The 19,061-nt window shown below is 37.8% G+C and overlaps 1 long non-coding RNA gene across 1 annotated transcript; it reads right to left on the bottom strand.

The window, feature by feature from the left end:
* Positions 1-1,456: 1,456 nt before the first annotated feature.
* LOC115613168 lies at positions 1,457-18,267 on the bottom strand. The gene is made up of 3 exons (XR_003993295.1): positions 18,257-18,267; positions 16,963-16,969; positions 1,457-1,538 (listed from the first exon to the last, which is right to left on the bottom strand). It is a non-coding gene; the product is annotated as an uncharacterized LOC115613168 (long non-coding RNA).
* Positions 18,268-19,061: the final 794 nt, after the last annotated feature.

Genomic DNA, 19,061 nt, shown 5'->3' with positions numbered 1-19,061 from the left:
CACAAACACACACTTTCAACTTTTGAGAAGTTTGTGTAGAGTGCAGCAACATAAGAACAGTGATGTCCCTTTAAAAGTGAGTTTTATGTCCACTGCTGCGACAGAGTCATCTCTAACCTAAGTACACATTTCAAGCAGAACAAAATCTCCAATAAAATCACAAATCCAAAAGGGAGAGAGAAAACATTTAACAGATCTTTAAAATTACTAGAGAAAACCAGGACTGTGATACTCTAAACAGTTCCTAATTTAGAAATATTGATACATGGGTTTTTTTTTTTTTCTGATATTCTTGTTTGCCTTTAATTAAACTCACCGGAACAATAAATTAAATACTAGAGAAAAAGTGAGATTACTCATCATGACATTCTCCTATAGCTTTTGTTTAAGCCTGATATTTATCAAATTAGAGTTTAAACTGAGTACAGAGAAGGGAAAGGGTTGACTTTTTCAAGAAATCATAGGTTTAATTAACTTTAAATATGTCAAAACAGAAACATTATGTAGATTCACTGGTGCCTCCTACTACGATTTGTCTTTTGATACGTGAAATTGATGTTTCTTTCTTTCTAGAAATTTCTCAATACATCTTTAAAAATTAACTTTCCCCTCTAATAAGATTAAGATTTTTTTTTAATACTGTAAAATTGTGTATTTTTGGACAAAGATGACAGTTTACTGAGTTTTTTGTGCTTCGACAGGGCAGTGGTGTTAAAATGTTGGCAGTAGAGGGGCTGCAGGGTAGGTACTGAGAAGAGGCCAGGGCTGCCCCAAACTGGGCACAACCCATTCCAGCCGGATCCAGCAGGCCCACCACAGGGCACAATTGAACCCCTCAGACAAGCTGGTGGCACCTCTAGGAAAGCGTGTTTAAGAAAAGGCAAACCACTTCATAGCAGCTGTGAGAGCGGGGAATGAGAAAAAAATCATGAGAGAAACAGCTCTGCAGACACAGGATGAGAAAAAAAGGAGACTGAGAAGGTGTCCCAATCACCAGAGCAGAGACACCCCTGCAACCTGTGGAGAGACCACTTGGAGCAGGTGTCTGCACTGCAACCCATGGAGGACCCCCAACAGAGCAGGTGGGTATTTCCACTTCAGCCTGTGGAGAAGATCATTGTCCTGGTTTCAGCTGGGATGGAGTTAATTTTCCTCCTAGTAGATGGTACAGTGCTGTGTTTTGGCTTTAATTCCAGCTTTTATTTTGGCATTATTCCAGCTTCTGGGAATAATGCTGATAACACACTGGTGTTTTAGTTGTTGCTAAGTAGTGTTTACTTTAAGTCAAGGACTTTCCAGCTTCTTACACCATCCTGCCAGTGAGTATGCTACAGGGCACAAGAGGCTGGGAGGGGGCACAGCTGGGACAGGTGACCCCAACTGACCAAAGGGATTTCCCATACCATATGACGTCATGCTCAGTATTGACGCCATGCTCAGTACATAAACTGTGGCCGGGGACCACTGCATGGGAAGTGGCTGGGCATCAGTTGGCATGTGGTGAGCAACTGCATTGTGCATCATTTGTTTTGTATGTTCTCTTATCATCATTGTTATTATTTTCCCTTCCTTTCCTGTCCTATTAAACTGTCTTTATCCTAACCCACAAGTTTCACTTTTTTTCCTCCAATTCCTCCAACCCGCCCTCCCCCCCACCCCCCACAGGGTGGGGTGTGAGCAAGCAGCTGTGTGGCGTTTAGCTGCCTACCAGGTTAAACCACAACCACACAGAAGCAGGCTTACTCTGAAGGACTGCAGACCATGAGAAGGACCTATGCTTGGGCGAGGGTGAAGTGTGAAGAGGAAGGAGAAGCAGAGAGAAACTGTTGTGGACTATCCATACCCCTCCCCCCCTCTCCTGTTCTCCATTCCACCTGTGCAACATGAAAGGGGGACATAGAGCAGAGGGAATGAAGTTAAACCTGGGAAAAGTAAGTTGGAAGGTGTTTCAATTTCTCTTTGATTCTTACTATATGAATTTATTTTATTTGGCAATAAATTACATTAATTTTCTGCATATCTACTATCTTCTGGCCTTGACAGTGCTTCTTAAGTGATCTCCATTATCTTGACCCATGAGCTTTCTTAACTTATTTTCTCTCCTCGTCCTGTTGGAGAAGGGGACTGAGAGAGTGGCTGGGTGGGTGTCTGGCAAAGTCAACTCACCACAGCACTTCAGTTACTCAGCTCATTTTCAAAAAATATGAATTTTATCTGTCTCAAGAAAAATACACCCACGGTGAAAGGGGCAAAGTGAAACACTTAAAGCTAGCAAGTAACATGGTGCAACAGTTTAGCTGAGCAAGTTAGAAGGTACTTCTCAGCCATTTCTTTTGTCATATACATAACCAGTGAGCACAGCTTTTAATTACAGTATTGCATGCTAGCTGTGTCACATGACCATTTCTTTTATTTACAATGTCAGCTGACTATTGCTTCCCAGTTATCCCGTATATAGATTTGATGAACATGCTCATAAAGTTTTACCATATTCTGCTGGCACAAAATTTTAAACTGGAATTCCAACATGCGCTATCAGAATCTGTTCAGCAGAACTTCTTAGAAAAAGAACTGGTAAAAAGTTTTAACATAGGCAAATCTAGGCTTTGCTTCCTAAACTTGTTCTGAAGGATCGTTGAAGCATTTTTGCTAGCATAAATATAGGTAATGAAGAGATAAGCACCTTTGCATTTAGGAAAAAAAGGTAACTATCTGTAACAGGTCAAACTAAGGTTAGTCAAGGAGAATCTCAATCAGCACTGAGAATTTCATCGTAGACTTGTCTCTTGGATTTTGTGGATTTGTGTGATAATGTTACACCCTTATTTTGAAAAGCATGACTATTATTTTCTGTACGCAATTTTGTTCATAGTTTGACTTTATGAAAAATGTTGTATAAAATATCTCTACTGTGTAATTTGAAATCTTTCTTAAGAATGCCTTGGAAGATGATAATCAGGAGAATGGCAGTCCAATGATAAAAATGCTGATTAGCTGGCCTTGTAGCTTAGTGGCATAAGAGATGATATTCAAGGTATTGCTTCAGAAATTCATATTGCTGGTGGTGCACATACCACCTAAACAAGGGTCAAATGGAAAATAGGCTTAACAAATACACTTCTGTCTTCAGAAGACCAAGCACAGTTAAGCAGTTGCATCAACATTAATGTTGGTACTCAGCTGTATTTTTCTTTCTTTGTAGCACCACCAAAAAGTCCATTACATATATAAATATGTAAATACTCCTTCTTAGAATATTTCAGCTTGAATGGTTCTACAATGATCGTCGAGTCCAAATATATATTCTTGAAACAACCTTTCATAAGAATTGTTGCTTCTTATTCCCAGGTTTCACTTTGTATGCCTGAATTATACTGAGGAATGTTAAACTCTAAGATTGAAATAAAGGGTTAAGATACATCTATTATTTGCATTTGTGGAAAAGTGGCAAATATTTTAGTATCTTAACTTTGTATCTTTATCATCAAAGTAAAGTTTGAAAGAAATTGATCAGTATTTGCCACACTGTGTTCCCCCCTCCATCACATCCCTCCAAAAGCATGAAACTTGAAACAGATGTCCTGATTCTTTATTTTGAATCAGAACTTCTCACTTCCATCGACCATGTCAGCTTAGAAAGTTCCAACACAGGTTTTGCGTGGGCAGCTCTTGCATTTACATATGTAACCAGAATTCATGAAGCCAGCATTCTCATTTACTTAACAAAAGACATAGCCAAGAATCCATCAATACTGTATGTATGACAGCCAGCTTTGAGCCATCCCATGCTAAGATATTTGCTACAACATTTCCTAACAAAAATCTTTCTTATGAAAACTACATGACATTTAAAAGGCTGATGCTCAGAATCTTTTGCCAGGCCAACAAATCATTATGCCACAAGTATCATTCCAACCCCTGTCAAAAGTTTGTCGTGTTTCAGTTCCATCATCCTCCCACCTGTAAAAAATTATTTATTTATACTAAGAAGATTTTGCTGATACACAGCAATGCCAGGGCAGCAGCTGAGATTCAGTTCAACCATTTGACTTAAACCATCTCCTGAATGGACCAAACAAACAAAAAACCAAAAAACACAAAAAGCACACAAAAAAACCCCAATCCTCCAAACAAAATAAGCATTACTACAGTTACATCTCTGGTTTTATTTTCTGGGGAGAATCACTGTTCTGATTAAGAATATGGGAGCTTTTTCACAGTCATAAGAGGTGTAAGTAAACTAGTGACACCTTTAACTCCAGTGTGTAACACAACTTTGTGGCTGAATAAATAAAGAAGGTTGCCTTGTCTCATTTGAAATGAAGAGTGTTTCATCAGCTTGTCCCTTCATTTTCATTTAAAACCAGTAGTACATTAAGGTGGAAGAAACAGTGAAATAGCAAGAGGCCTCGACAATTAATATCTGTCCCATTGCACTGGCACTGCTATAATTCTTGGACTTGTCACTTCGAGGCATTCTTCCCAACGCAGCACTAGCCCTTTGATCACACCATTACCACATGGATACTGGTCTGGTCAATCTTAGGGTAGGTGGCTCAGTGTCTGGATGGACACCAGTGGCAAGTGGTGTCCCCCAGAGGTCTGTATTGGGACCAGTACTCTAATATCTGCATCAAGACAGTGGGATTGAGTGCACTGTCAGCAAATTTGCAGATGACACGAAGCTGAGTGGTGCAGTCAACGCGCTGGAGGGAAGTGATGCCATCGAGAGGGACTTGTACAGGCTCAAGAGTTGGGCCCATGAGAACCTCATGAGGTTCAACGGGGACAAGTGCAGGGTCCTGCACCTTTGACCCGGCAATCCTTGGTATCAATACAGGCTGGGGGATGAAGGGATTCAGAGTAGCCCTGAGAAGAAGGATATGGGGGTACCAGTGGTTGAAAGATTGGATATGAGCTGGGAATGTGCACTTGTAGCCCAAAAGGCCAATCATAACTTAGGCTGCATCCAGAGGAGCGTGGCCAGCAGGTCAATGTAGCTGATTCTTCCCCTTTGTTCTCCTCTGGTGAGACCCCACCTGGAGCACTGCATCCAGCTTTGGAGTCCTCAGTACAGGAAAGGTATAGACCTGTTAGAGAGGGTCCAGAGAAGGGCCACAAAAATGATCAGAGTGGTGGACCACCTCTCCTATGAGGAACAGCTGAGATTGTTGGGATTGTTCAGCCTGGAGAAGAGAAAACTCCAGAGAGACCATATTGTGGCCTTTCAGTTCTTAAAAGGGGCCTGTGAGAAAGATGTGAAAAGACTTTTTAGCAGGGCCTGTTGTGATAGGACAAGGGGTAACAGTTTTAAACTAAAAGAGGGGCAATTCTTCTTGTTGGAGCAAGTCCAGAGGAGGGCCATGAAGATGATAAGGAGGCTGGAACACCTCCCATTCGAAGACAGGCTGAGAAAGTTGGGGCTGTTCAGCCTGGAGAAGAGAAGGTTGTGTGAAGACCTCATAGCAGCCTTCCAATATCTAAAGGGGGCCTACAAGAATGCCAGAGAGGGACCCTTTGTCAGGGACTGCAACGATAGGAAAAGGGGTAATGGGTTTAAACTTCAACAGGGAAGTTCAAGTTAGATATAAGGAGGAAGTTCTTTGCAGTGAGGGTGGTCAGGCACTGGAACAGGTTTCCCAAAGAAGTGGTAAACGCTCCATCCCTGGCAGTGTTCAAGGCCAGGCTGGACAGAGCCTTGGGTGACATGGTCTAGTGTGAGACCTCCCTGCTCATAACAGGGGGGCTGAAACTAGATATCTTAAGGTCCTTTCCAACCCAAACCATTCTATGATTCAGGCTGGGCATGAGGAAAAAAATCTTTGTAAATAAAGAGGATGGTAAAATACTAGAACAGATTGCTCAGAGCGGTGGTAGATGCCCCGTCCCTGGAGACATTCAAGGCAGGCTGGATGTAGTTCTGGGCAACCTCATCTAGTTGAAGATGTCCTTGCTCATTGCAGGGGGGATGAACTAGATGACTTTTGAAGGTCCCTTCTAACCCAAACTATACTGTGATTATATGATTTCTTAGTGCACTTCAGAATAGTAGAAACAAGGTGAAATTATGAGAGAACCAAATTGGAGAACCAAATGTGTTTCAAATCCTTTGGGGAATTCAAGAAAAGTTTATGCTACTAGGGGAACATTTAGCTACTTTTATTGGCAAGCATCTGCTTCCTCCAGGGCAGAGGAGTGGATGTTCATGCTTGCAATCCTCTTTCACTAGCTTCTGCACAGCCAGTAAAAACATGCAGTGGATTTCAGAGGAGACTACAGCAGTCATGTGAACACAGATGTGACCAAAATGGGGATGCATTTGCAAAACATTAGGGAAATGTGGTTCAGTGTTGAAAGTGATGTAGGACAGTGGGACAGGAAAAGCGCTGAGTGGGAACATGAAAAAGAATTACGTTTTGTGCTAAGAAGAGTGTGAAAAGTGAATGAAACACTTTAATTGAGAGAGGAAGAAAGAGCTAGAAATCACACTCAGCGAAAATGGATTATAAAAGCATACAAAATAGATGAGAGACTATGAGCAGCTCTTTCTTTTCTCTCACTTCTCCAGCTGCCAAACCCTTTTTTTTGCATCTCTTCCTGACACGTACAAAAATCACTGCCTATGATCCTTTCTCCCCTCAGGACAGGAGTCTAGCTTTTGTCCATGAAAATCTGATTGCTCTCTAAACCTTTTTCTTTCGTTATTGAACAAATAATGTCTTGAACTATTAAATGTCTGTAAAACCTTTCCAGAGTCTCTCTCTTGGGCATCTTCATGTTTCAGAAACACACTTCTTGTGTGCATACAAATTCATTTAACAGACTACCAGACCTAAGGCTGTGGAATGCTTTTGTTTGGCTGCTATCATTACACCTGACACAGTGAAGACCTAATTTGGACTCTGATCCATTTACTGTTCAGAAAACTTATACCAGAACAGTATTGCTGCTGTAGTGAAGGTTTCCTTACTGTTTAAAAAGAAACCACTCTAAGAGTGGTAAATAAAAAAGCTAATTCATTGACATTTTCTGTTTCACTGGGGACCACTGGAGACAAAGGTTCCAGAGATACATCCCTTTTAAAAAATATGGCAATTCATAAAATCCAAGTTATAAAAGGCTTGCACACTGAAATAATTTTTCTAGTCATTTCGAGCCTACCCTCAGATAATACGTATCTTACCTAATGCAAGTTAGCCATTAGCTCTTTGGGAGGCAATGTTTTTGACAAAACCTTATTGACCTCTTACAGTTTTAATCTACCGACTTGCTTATGTTAGTTTGTGAGCCAACGAATCAAAATCCACATGTGAACAGTAGTCTACAGCGTACAGATCCAAGAGAAGAGAACAGAGGCCAGTGGAGAGAGGAGTTAGAAAGCACGAGCTATATCCAGGGAAAAAGGGGGTGTAGGGGAAAAATGATAAAATAAAATGTTTGTATGAGGCAAGAGCACGAGATAAGTTATTGAACATAGATGGCAAAGCCAGAAATTATTATTATGATAATCTAATCTGACCTCTTAAATAACAAAGGTTATAGGATTTACCATATGCTGAGCCTTTATTGAAGTTTCCAGGGAAAATCAACCACAAATTCAGGAAGGTACTTACTAGTTAATTATCTTCACTGTTAGAAATTGAAGCCTTATTCTATCACTCTAAATTTGTCTTGCTTCAGCTTCCAGCTATTGAATTTTGTTACACTTTTGTCTACTATATTAGAGAACCCTTGATCAAAGTTTTGTTTGCCAGGAGATACTTCCAGTATGCAAGACAGTCATTCACCCACACATGCAAACACATACACCACCCCCCTTAAATTTATCCCTTTTATCTCTTTGATAAGCAGATTAAAACCCTCAAGGGGGCCTGTTTCCAAATCTTCTAATCATTCTGCTGTATTTTCTACAAACTTTCTTTAATTCCAACTACCACGAAGAGCACTATATTCCAGTAGAGCTTGCATCTGTACTAGGATGATATTGCCCCCTAATTTTACTCAAGATTTCCCGTTTTATACTTCTAACTCTCTCTTTTGGGAACTCATATTTAGCTTGTTATCCACTGTGAACACTCAAATTCCTTTCAAAGCTGTTGTTTTCCAGGTTAAATTTCCCAGTTTGTCAGCACAGTCTGCAAGTCTTTGCCTTCAGCTGCATTATAGTACTGCATGGAAAAATCAAGATACTGGGGATCATAAGAAAAGCTAAAACAGGAGAGCCTATAGGCACTGCTCCTCGCTGCAATTACCAAACCAGGCTAAACCCAGCTGCCTGGGTTCAGGCAGAGTGAACCTGGATGAGCCCTAAGGTTCAGGGCAGCAAAAAAGTCTGCAGCTTTTTACAAGTCATGGCAGAAATCACATTTACAGGGCTACAATTGCTTGCCGTCTCTTGAGAGGAGAGATTGTGGTTTATGCATTTAGATTATGCCTGACCCATTTTAGAAAACCACAATCTGGATAAATAATAATCTGTGGAAAACATGTATGTTCTCCTAAGAAATGCCTAAGATGCTGAGGTCAAATGAAAAGAAAATAGGATCCCCTCACAAAAGATATTTTTGAAGAGAATGTTTTCCATGGGAAGGTCTATAGGCTAATAAATGGTTTTTTTATTCCTGACTTAAGTTATCATCAAGAAGAAAGCACTTTATTCTTGCTCCCATTTTCTGAATTGACATTAAGCCTACACTTGCCTTTTCTAGCCACCAGTTCTAGTAAAGTGATGTCACAATAAATCAGAGGCAACATAAGCTGTTGTGTAAAAGTGGTCTGGATGCATAACTTAAATGGGATGGCTATTTGGTGGTAAAAAATTAATTTAGCCTGAAACTATTTTTAGCCAATTCCATTGAGAATGTAAACAATAAAATTGCCTCAGTTAGGTATTATCAAAATCATTAATTTGAATGCCCAAGTTCCTGTGCAGTTATAAAGAGAAATGTCATTTGCATCATTTCTGTAAATTAGACAACAGTATTGCAGCGACATAGCTGAGAGGAGATCCAATATGATTTAGTTAAATGAGGCAACTTAAACTTGTTGGGTGAAATATCAGAAATAAAAAGTCAAAAATCATCTAAACATAATAAAACTAACAGCTTTAAACTTACTTGATTAGATGATGAACCCTTCAGCAATCAAGACTCCCAGAATATGGGTCCTTATTTTAAAGAAAGGATAATTCTTTTGTTAAAAGTCAAGCATTCTATAATGTAATACTTGTCAATATGTATATTCAATTTGAAAATAAATATTTTAGACAAGCTGTCTGTTTCAATTTTAAACTTACAGGAGGGTATATTTTCCTTAGATCCATGTACTTTTCCAGCTGTATTTGCTGATCCAGTAAAGGATGTTATCTCTTCCTATGGAGCTTATCCTGCTTATGTCCTTATAGCACCTCAGTTACAATAAAACTACCGTTAAATTATGATGAATGTTTTCAGTGTTCTTCTTGGTGTCCTTATTTTTTTCCTTTTAAAGAACACTCAGTTCTTTCTGTGATGGGTTAGTCCCACCACATTAGGTTTCAGGAGAGAAGGGTGTTTTCTTCAAAGCATGCTGAAGCAATGGCCCTTTCCAGAGAATGTCATTCAACAAATGATGGGAGGGAAACCATGGCTGTATTTAGGCATTATCATAGAATCATAGAAACATAGAATGGTTTGGGTTGGAAGGGACCTTAAAGATCATTTAGTTCTAATCCCTGCCATGGGCAGGGACACCTTCCACTAGACCAGGTTGCTCAAATGATGAGATTTATCTGAGCATTTAGAGACTTAGATACTGGTCCTCACTCCCAGGAATGCTTGTATACTTTACTTAGTATCTGTTTATTATATGTATCAAAAAAACCCTGAAAGCACAATTACATTACCAGTTTATCAGATGGATTTTTTAACCACTGAATAAAATAAAGATGCTTTTCTTGTATTCTAGTTTCTCCACCCTCTTCTAACAGCACCAATTAGAGCAGGAAATAGCTAACTAATAAGGCTATATTAACTACACAAATTGCATCTGAGCTGTTTTCTGTTAACTAAACTTGTAGCTATAAATAAGCCTTTATCTTTGGCATTTGCAATGGTTCTGTTCAATAAAACTTTGATATTTTATAAATGCTGAAGTGTGAGATTTCACCTTGAAGATCTTAAATAGCTCACACCTTAGGAACTACTTTTTTTCCCCTATGCCTGTTACAACAGCCATGCTAATCTGAGACAATTCTGCTAACACACTCAGACATCACAAAAAAACCTGGAAGAACTACTTTTCTGTATGTGGTCACAAATTTCCTAAGCTACAGGCCCTCTGACTTTCAAATGCAAGAGCATCATTTAAAGCTGAGTGGTTAATGCATCTGCTTCACTGTGACTTCTGTTTGCATGTGCTACCTCCCCTTTTACTTGTGATTACGTGACATTTTTCTGGCAACTGCAGCAAGGGAAATAAATATAAAAGTATTTGTGTATTTTTAGTTGTCTAGAATGCAATGATTGTACTGTCACTTTTGCTCCTCCTTTTGTCTCCCACGCCCATCTGTTCAGTTCCTCTGCTACATCCTCTACATACTTCCTCGCCACCTGATTCTCTTACCACCTCTTCCCTTCAGTGAACTGGGAGCAAGGAGGAGAGACTGCCATCTGACCTGTGAATTCTCCACAGACCACTATCAAATAGTACACATCCTAAGGACTACAGCTCTTTCATGTCTTATTCCCCAGGTTATTTCAGAGCTTATTGATTCGAGCTTACAGATTTTAACAGATTTTTAATTCACCTTCAGACAGATATACTTGCTTTGCAAATCTCTGGCATTTATGCTGAAAATCTGTTGAATTGTTCATGTCCACTTCATGCATTCACCCATGAACAGCTTCAAAGGAGAATGGCTCATGTTTCAGTTTGATAGGAGATTCCAAACCAGAGGAAAGTAATATTGTTAATGTGTTGTAGATTTTCCTTCTTCCGTGTTGTCCATGAATTTTAATTGGAGTCCTAAATGGAGGCTATTAAACCAATCTTTTCTTACAATATCTGACTTTCAGATATCCTTATTCCTTAGCTATAAACTCTTACTAGTTTATAGGTGTATATGATCACCTTTAGTATCCAAACAACCTGTGTCATAAATGAGTGCACAAATGAAGAGCAGATTTCTGATCCTTCTGTCCCCCATAAGCATGCCAAAACTGCAACTGTTGTTATGTAGAACTTGTTTTTCTTTATTGTTGAAGTCACATTGTGTTATTCGTTATGATTTTTGTAGTCCTTGAAGAATTTCTAGTACTAGTGGATTTCTAGTGTGGATCCACACTAGAATTTCTTCCTAGTGTGGATATAGGCATAAACTGTATTTATTAATATCTTAGTGTTTTGTTTTCTCTGACAGATAAATGAATGTTTTTTCCAATGAGAATAAATCTGCCTTCATTTATGGTATGCATTTTTTTTGAAACATTTTTTCCAAAAAAGCTCAGGCACTTTAAAAGTTGTTGCTTAATACCTTGGTTAGTAAAATTTAAAAGAAGATTTAGCTTTAGCTGAATAAATTCAGATATCTTTTCAGTCTGTATTCTCCTAGTTGTAAGGGTTTCGATGCCACCATCAGATTTTCAATGATATGCACTGAGAAACAGAATTTAAAATTTTTGTCTTCATTTTCATCAAAGGAGATGCACAAACTGGAGTGACTTCAGCATATCATCAGGTATTTTGTGAACAAAATACTATTCTGTTTGCAACCTCATGCATGCTCTTTTTCCCTATCTTCCTTAACCAACAAAAAAAAAAAAAAAGAAATAAAATTGACACTTTACACTCCTTCAGTTTTGAGTTATGCTGGAGTAGCAATATATTGGTGATGTGTACTTGGACAATAATTGAGGATTCAATGTGACAATCACTCAAACACAGTCTGTGCCTCAGACAAAAATTTCTTTAGTAATTTCTAATTATTTGATTTAATGGTCTGGGTATTGAAATGACAGCACTGTATTTTTCAGGCAAGAAGAAGGGAAAGGAGGATGGAAAGATGACCTTATTCATGCAGAAAAAGCAGCAGAAGGTATTACTGGCTCATTTCTCTTTCTGCTGAGAAGCCACATTAGATAAGTGAGAAACACTCCTCAAATTGCTTATTTAGGTGTGTACAAAAATGCATGTATGTGTTGCTGCATACACATATACCTATATAAGCTGTTGAAGCAAAAAAATGTCATTCCAAATAACTCTGCCCATTTCTTTCAATATTATCTGTGTTTCTGATAGAAGCACCTCGGAATATTTTTGTGTGGCTAATTTGGAAGACTAGTTTACTCTTTCATACTGAGTTATCTGTGTAGTGTGGTATATATTAAACTTTCCCTCTTGAGGTCTGATGCTACTGTTTTGGCATAAATAAGGGAAAGCACTTATTAATCCTGCCGAAACATCTGCACCAGAAGCACATTCATGATAGGGGTGTGCAACAGCTTCTTCAAAATAGTACTGCTAATTCAGTTTCTATTGCACCAAGGTCTTTCTTGAATCTAAAGAACTCTATCTTGAAGAATGAGCAAATATAATTGTTCTGCCATGGCTTTTTCCTCTCTTGATTTTCTTTTTTCCCTCGAAAGAAAACCAGCAAATTCATCCTACTGGCACGCTTCATCCATTATAATATGTGTTTATCATTTCCATCTTAATAAAACAGCAATATTATTTTCCTGGATGTATATGCACAGGACTGTGGCCTTAAAAAGTAATAATAATGAAAACTGAACTAAGACAAAAGGATATGATGTGACTTTGCTATACTGAAAGGAGAATAGGAACAATAAAAAAATTGCAGAGCTTCAGCTGAAATTATGAGTTTCTCTTTTACCCTTGTGCCTCTTTGAAGATAATAGGTTTTTAAGAACTCTAGCTTTTCAGTTACAGTTCCTAGGAAATTTGTCCAGCATGCCCCAATGTTCAAGGCTACATGTAGCTGTAGTGTGTGTATATATATACATATATATATAAAGTAATACACGTTTAAAAGATGTATTAAGTGCAGTATTTAACAGGAAAATATTTTGCCTTTAAAAAGACATTCCAAGTTCTAACCACAATTGTTTATGTGAGTGTATTTGCAAGTGAGCCAATGAACTGAAAGTCCAAAGGACCTGAGTTTGTCAGAGGAGTTCATTTACCAAGTGGACAACACAATTAGATTCAGAACTGGTCACACCATTTCACAGATTTCCATAAGACTGTGCAATGCGCACGTTGCTAGCCAAGTGTACAGCAGAATGGCAGGTGGTTCTACCCGCTTCTGCAAAATTAAGGGTTGCATTGAAATGTCTATGAAAATTTGCTCATAAAGTATTAAGGGAATGCAATTGCTTGTTTGCTTTTTCAATCAGCTGAAGCTGTGTGAAACAAAAAAATAAGTGGAATATTATTTTCCTAAATTTCAGGTCCATATTTTAGCAAAAGATAAGAAAATGTGTATGTTTGCTTCACTGTATTTAATATTTTACCCCAGCTCTGGTTTGGCTGGCCTTGGGAATTAAGAAATAGCATCTGCTTTTGACAGAATAAGATTAGTGTGTTCTTTTGTTGTGTTCTCTGTGTTTGCATATTTAAACTTGAAGCCTAAGTGATTGACAAAGTGAAAGGAATCTAAGATCCAGTTACAAAAGAAAATATTTAAAGCAGAAATTATTTGCACAAAGCAGTTTTTAAAATATGCTTTGGAAACTAGAAGAAAAATATCCAATTCCTTTGGCTATTATTCACTTATATTTTTCCCAACAACTCGGCAACACAGAGTCTTTGCTTATTTAGTAGTGGTGGTCTTTGAAATTGGCTTTGATCAGCTTTCTGAAACAGTTTCATACAAAGAGTTGTAAACTAAATTAGTTACAGAACAGAAATTAGGAAATTAGGAATAGAACAGCCTTTGATGGATCTTCAGGGTATCAAAATCATGGAGGAGTTTAAAATCTATTAATCCTATTGATTTTGGTCTGGATGATTCAGCCATATCACTTGTTTAGCTTTATGAAGTAATTTTCATATGAATTCAGTGTCCCCTTTTAGGACCACTATGATGAATTTCACCAGAGGATTCTTGTAATTAAAGAATGCGCTTTTCCTAGGCACTAGAGTTAACAATTTATTTTTCTATTCAAAGCAGTTTTCATGAGAATTCATAGCCTCACAGAGTGGATAAAAACGGTTTTACATCTAGTAATTCCTCTTAAAATTTATTTGGGAAGCCAAGGGAGAATCCTCAAGTATGTATTAAACAGACTTTTGCATGAGATCTGAAAGCCCAAATGTCATAAAAGGGGTTCCTGTAAAAGAGTTAGGCCACTGGGGAGGATGGCACATCAATTATAAAGAGACAATTGCTTTCTGCTAGTAATATATATATACATTTGTGTGATATAAAGTACATTATATATGTGTGTATGTGTGTGAGTAAATATAGAATCTCACTGGAAAAGTAAATTCTACGAAGAATGTTTCAGGGGCATATAAATGCAATTTAAAGATGAGTTTTGAATAAATCTGAACCTGCTTCATTTATGCTGTCAGCAGAGTGCTTGGGCATATAGCCAGAGGTCATTGTTGTCCTCCAGGACTGGAACCAGCTACTGAAGAGAGCTCATCTAATGCAGTAGTCTTCTCCTTACCCTTTCCAGGGCAATGCAGGTATGTCTGATCTAAAAGTAACCTTCATTTTATTTAAAGCATTATACCAGAGGAAACTTTGCATGTGTACCTGCTCACTTCAGAAACCTATCAGATAATATATATATACCACCTTAAACTCCTGGTTAAGAGGCTATTATTTGGTTTGCACCTGAAGTGTTAAAGGCTTTCTTTCTAAAGCAATAGGGACATAAAGAAAGATAGCTGAAGTGTGTAGCACTGACACAGCTGTGTAATATATGCATCTAGAATCACAAGTGTGGAAAATCTACCATGTCAGGAAATTACAGTAAGTTGCAAATAGCAGCAATTTTCTGCTTCCCAATATACTTAAAGCAGACTGAAGAGAATTGGTTCAGTTCTTTTTGTTAAGGTAATGAATGCCAACAAAAAATTTACAGTGGAATGAGATAACCTGATTTGTACAGACAGGCTGCATATTAGGTTCAGGAATGGCTACATATCAGGGATGGTGTTTCCTCTGGTTTTATTTTTTTTGCCCAGTTCCTTACAGAATTTAGACTTCTGAGATCCTGCTCTGAATGCACATGTTTATGTGAGTCCTTCTAGAAGATTTTAAGACAGCTAGCCAGATTCACCACTTTTTTGCAGAGGGATAGATTTGTTACGCATAACTACCAGGCGTGTAGATAGTAACAGTTAGCACAGTGGAGAGAGTCTATTGGTGCCCATATTAAAGAAAAGTGTGAATTGAACCGTGATTATATTTATGCTAGAGAGAGGTGATATAACTGCATCTGAGATAAAACTTCATCTGTCAATTGCTTCTGGTTACACAAAACCAAAATCCACTCCAACACAGATATCCATAGGAAACCCACTCTATTCTTCTGATCATGGAATGTCTGTTGCATTTCTCATTGATAAAGTTGCAGTGTTCTAAGGAGTATATCACTTTCAGTACTTTCATTCTTGCAAAAATAGCATCTGATATGGAAAATTTTTCCATCATGCAGCAGAAAGAGAAGTAGAAATTACATCTTTTGTACTGCAGATTAGCAGCATGCCTATTAGACTGAGTTGTCTAAGTAAGCAGTGCCTTAGGCTTCCATAGAAATCCCAAGTAGCATTAAAATAAGATTTTAAGCCATCAGGTTTGTCTAACTATATGCTAGCTATGTGCAATGAGCATATGCTTGAGTCGTGGTCACAGAAGTAAGATGGTTGAATAGCTAGATAGCCAGCATTTCTCCTTGTATCTGAACTTGAAGGATGATGTACTTGTGTGGCAGACCCGAGCCATTTGTCAATGATCTCTGTCTTCCAGGCATGAAAATTGCCAGAGCTCTTGGGCCATAGGGGTGGCGTTAGGACAAAACAATGCTGCAACAGTCCTTCTCCAGCAAAAAAAATGGTGGTTTTATCTCTGGAGATTGAAAGAGAATTTGTTCGTGTTATTTGATTTCTTTTTTCACTTTGTGATGTGAATTCTAAAAAGAAACACAAGTAGAGAAGTACCTTACTCTTTAATTTCTCACTTACAGTTTCACACTTGGAGGATACTATGACAAGTTTGTACTTTGGCGTGAAAGTATCGGGATCACAAAATTTACTATAAATATCCAGCAAATGTATTTGGTAAATCATGTTTGCTGTAAATGCATGAAAAGAAAATAACTAGAAAAAGTCTTCTGTGATTTTTAGAGGTTTATTTTCCCTGCTATTTTACAGGCATGCATCTGAAAGCTCAAACTGCCACCAAATGTAGCCAAACTCTCAATGCATGCATTTAACATTACACAGCTCAAACTTTATACTCCGAGGTAACTTAGGGCTCTAATTATATACTGACCTAAATGATTCAAAAATTATTTTAGATGTTTCTCTCGGGATGCACAATTTGAGGCTGTGTAAAAAGAACAAATCTTTAAAGGTTCAAAATGTCTTTTGTATAGAATTATCTGGACCTTTTTAAGAAAAGAAAAATTAGGAGGATTAAGGACTTACTCAGGCCCAGTATTCTGAAAATTCTACTGTCTGGAAGTCATCCTTGCTTTCTTATAAATGTCATCTGGGGTAAAGTGCTAGAGGAAGTTTTGCACCAAAGGCTATAACTGGGCTGAACTGCTAAAGGCAAGAAAGCATCTATGATTGCAAGGTGCTGAGAGCAACTTAAACCAGGAGAGATACACTGTTTTATGATATTTCCAGCTGGAGGGATTTCACACATCTGGTTGGGGGCAAAGAATCCAAGAAACCTGAAAATAATATTGATCAAATATCTCATGAAACCTACATAAAACTCAAAACCAAATTCCTTCATTTGGGTTTTTTTCCACTGTGAAAATTGTAGTTACACTTATTGCTTCCTGTATTTAACGTATTTAATGCATTAAATGCATACCAAGTTTTAGTGAAAGATGTGTTTTCCCCAAAAACGTATTTTTTTCTGTTTGAAATGCACATAAGCAATTTGAGCTATGACCTAAACCCAACCAAACAAAATACCTTTGGCCTGGGAAAGGACAGAGACTTATACCCTAACATAACTTGAAAAAAAATAAAATTAGAGGAACTGAGGAAGAGAGTAGTTATGGTGAAAACTGAAACTCAGACTGCCAGCATTGCTTCTTTCTTACCCATTTTTTCTTATTTTTCCATTTAAAAAAAAGAAAGGGTATTTTATCAGTCACTTTGCACTGCCCTATTCAGCAGATAAATTAAATGGTGAATGTTAGCCGGTATTATTTGTTCAAATACAACACTCTGTTATTTGATCTTGGTATAATGTAATCACTTTTGATTACAGATATTTCTATCATCTGTTATGCTTATAATTAATTAATCACCATTTAATTCATTTCCCATTGTAGCACATCACACGTTATCATGTGATACCTTGTAGTGATATTTTCTATTAACCGGATTTGGTGTTGCTGAAAATTGTCCTTGGTGAGCTGAAAATTATCCTTTAAGGATCCCACCATTCAAAGTTATCTCTAAAGAGTTTTAATTCTCTACAGAGTTGTGTTCCAGATAATTCAATCCATTCTACTTTGTGTTGATGATGTTAATTATTGCATATGAAAGATTTTTTTAATCCACTTTGCCTATAGCAGTTTTGCTGTCAGCAACGGTCTTCTTAATAACTTTAGTACAGGTTGGGTCCTCATCCAGCGTAAGTGTATTTACAGGAATAACTGTAGTGAGGCCTCAGTCTCAGTCAGAGTAAAGGAACTCATTAATGTTACATTTACTGTTACATTTACTGATGGACGTGTTTGTGAGATCTGAGATTCAGCAACATTAACTTTAATAAAAGCCCTCTATTAAGAATCTATATTTATTTCTCCTTTTTTCCTTAGTGTTTTTAATTTTTGGTGTTTCTTTTTAAACCAAATCCTCCAAATTACCATATTGCACTTTTTAAAAATAAACATAACAATTATCTGGTTATATAAAAACCCACAGAGCTGGATTGGTTTTTTGTGAGTGTATTTCCCATACACACTGAGCTTAGGGTTTTCCACAGTATTTGAAGAAACTTCAGGTACTTGCTTTTAGAGACAATTTGTGCCTCTGGAGCAATAGGAAGAAGTTGGACTTTTGTCACCAAAATTTCATCCAGCATTTCTCTAAGCTCTAAAGCCACAAAATTACTTTCTGTTCAGTCTAAAGGTAGGTCAACATGTTGTCCTGAAGCGACTAGAGAAATAGAGAGATTGCAGCTTCCTCCATCTCTCCCCATTAGTCTGGAGAGTCACAGAGCACAGCACAGAGTAGCCTCCTCAAATATGAGTGTGTACATAGTACCAGGTATATTGTGACAGTAGCACCAAGTCCTCCTCTCTTCCCTCCTCAGCTGTACGTCAGTAACAAAATGGGTCTTCAGTCCCTCTTATGGTGTTTTCCCCAGCAAATAGCTGGTCAAAGCTATTTATGGCTATGATCTATATCCACCCTTTCACATTCATGTGGACTTGGTACACTCTCTGGGTCAACCAGACCTGCTCATTGCTACCCCATCAGAGTCCCTCATGTCTTTAAAATAAGATCTATTAACCTCTCATTTGTGTGCATCCCAATCTACAGTTTTATATTCATTGGTATTCAACACAATCAATAGCTATAAGTGTTTCTGGTCCATGGAATAGGATCTTCCCATTCATTCTTAACTGCGTCTTTCTGCATAGAAAATACCTATGAGTGGCTATTTCATATTTCTCTTTTCATGTCTTTGGAAAAAAACTTTTAGATTATGTGTTTGACAATTTCTCCATGAACTTAGATCATAGAATAGATCATAAAATGGTTTGGATTAGAAAGGGCCTTAAAGATCATCTAATTCCAACTGCTACCACACTTATTTGAAGATTGGACACTAGCATACAGGTAATTCTTAATGAAAC

The sequence above is a fragment of the Strigops habroptila genome, chromosome 1, assembly GCF_004027225.2.
Source record: "Strigops habroptila isolate Jane chromosome 1, bStrHab1.2.pri, whole genome shotgun sequence".
Lineage (NCBI taxonomy): Eukaryota > Metazoa > Chordata > Aves > Psittaciformes > Psittacidae > Strigops > Strigops habroptila.
Note: the sequence above shows the minus strand (reverse complement) of the source record. Positions and strands in the feature narration are given on the sequence as shown.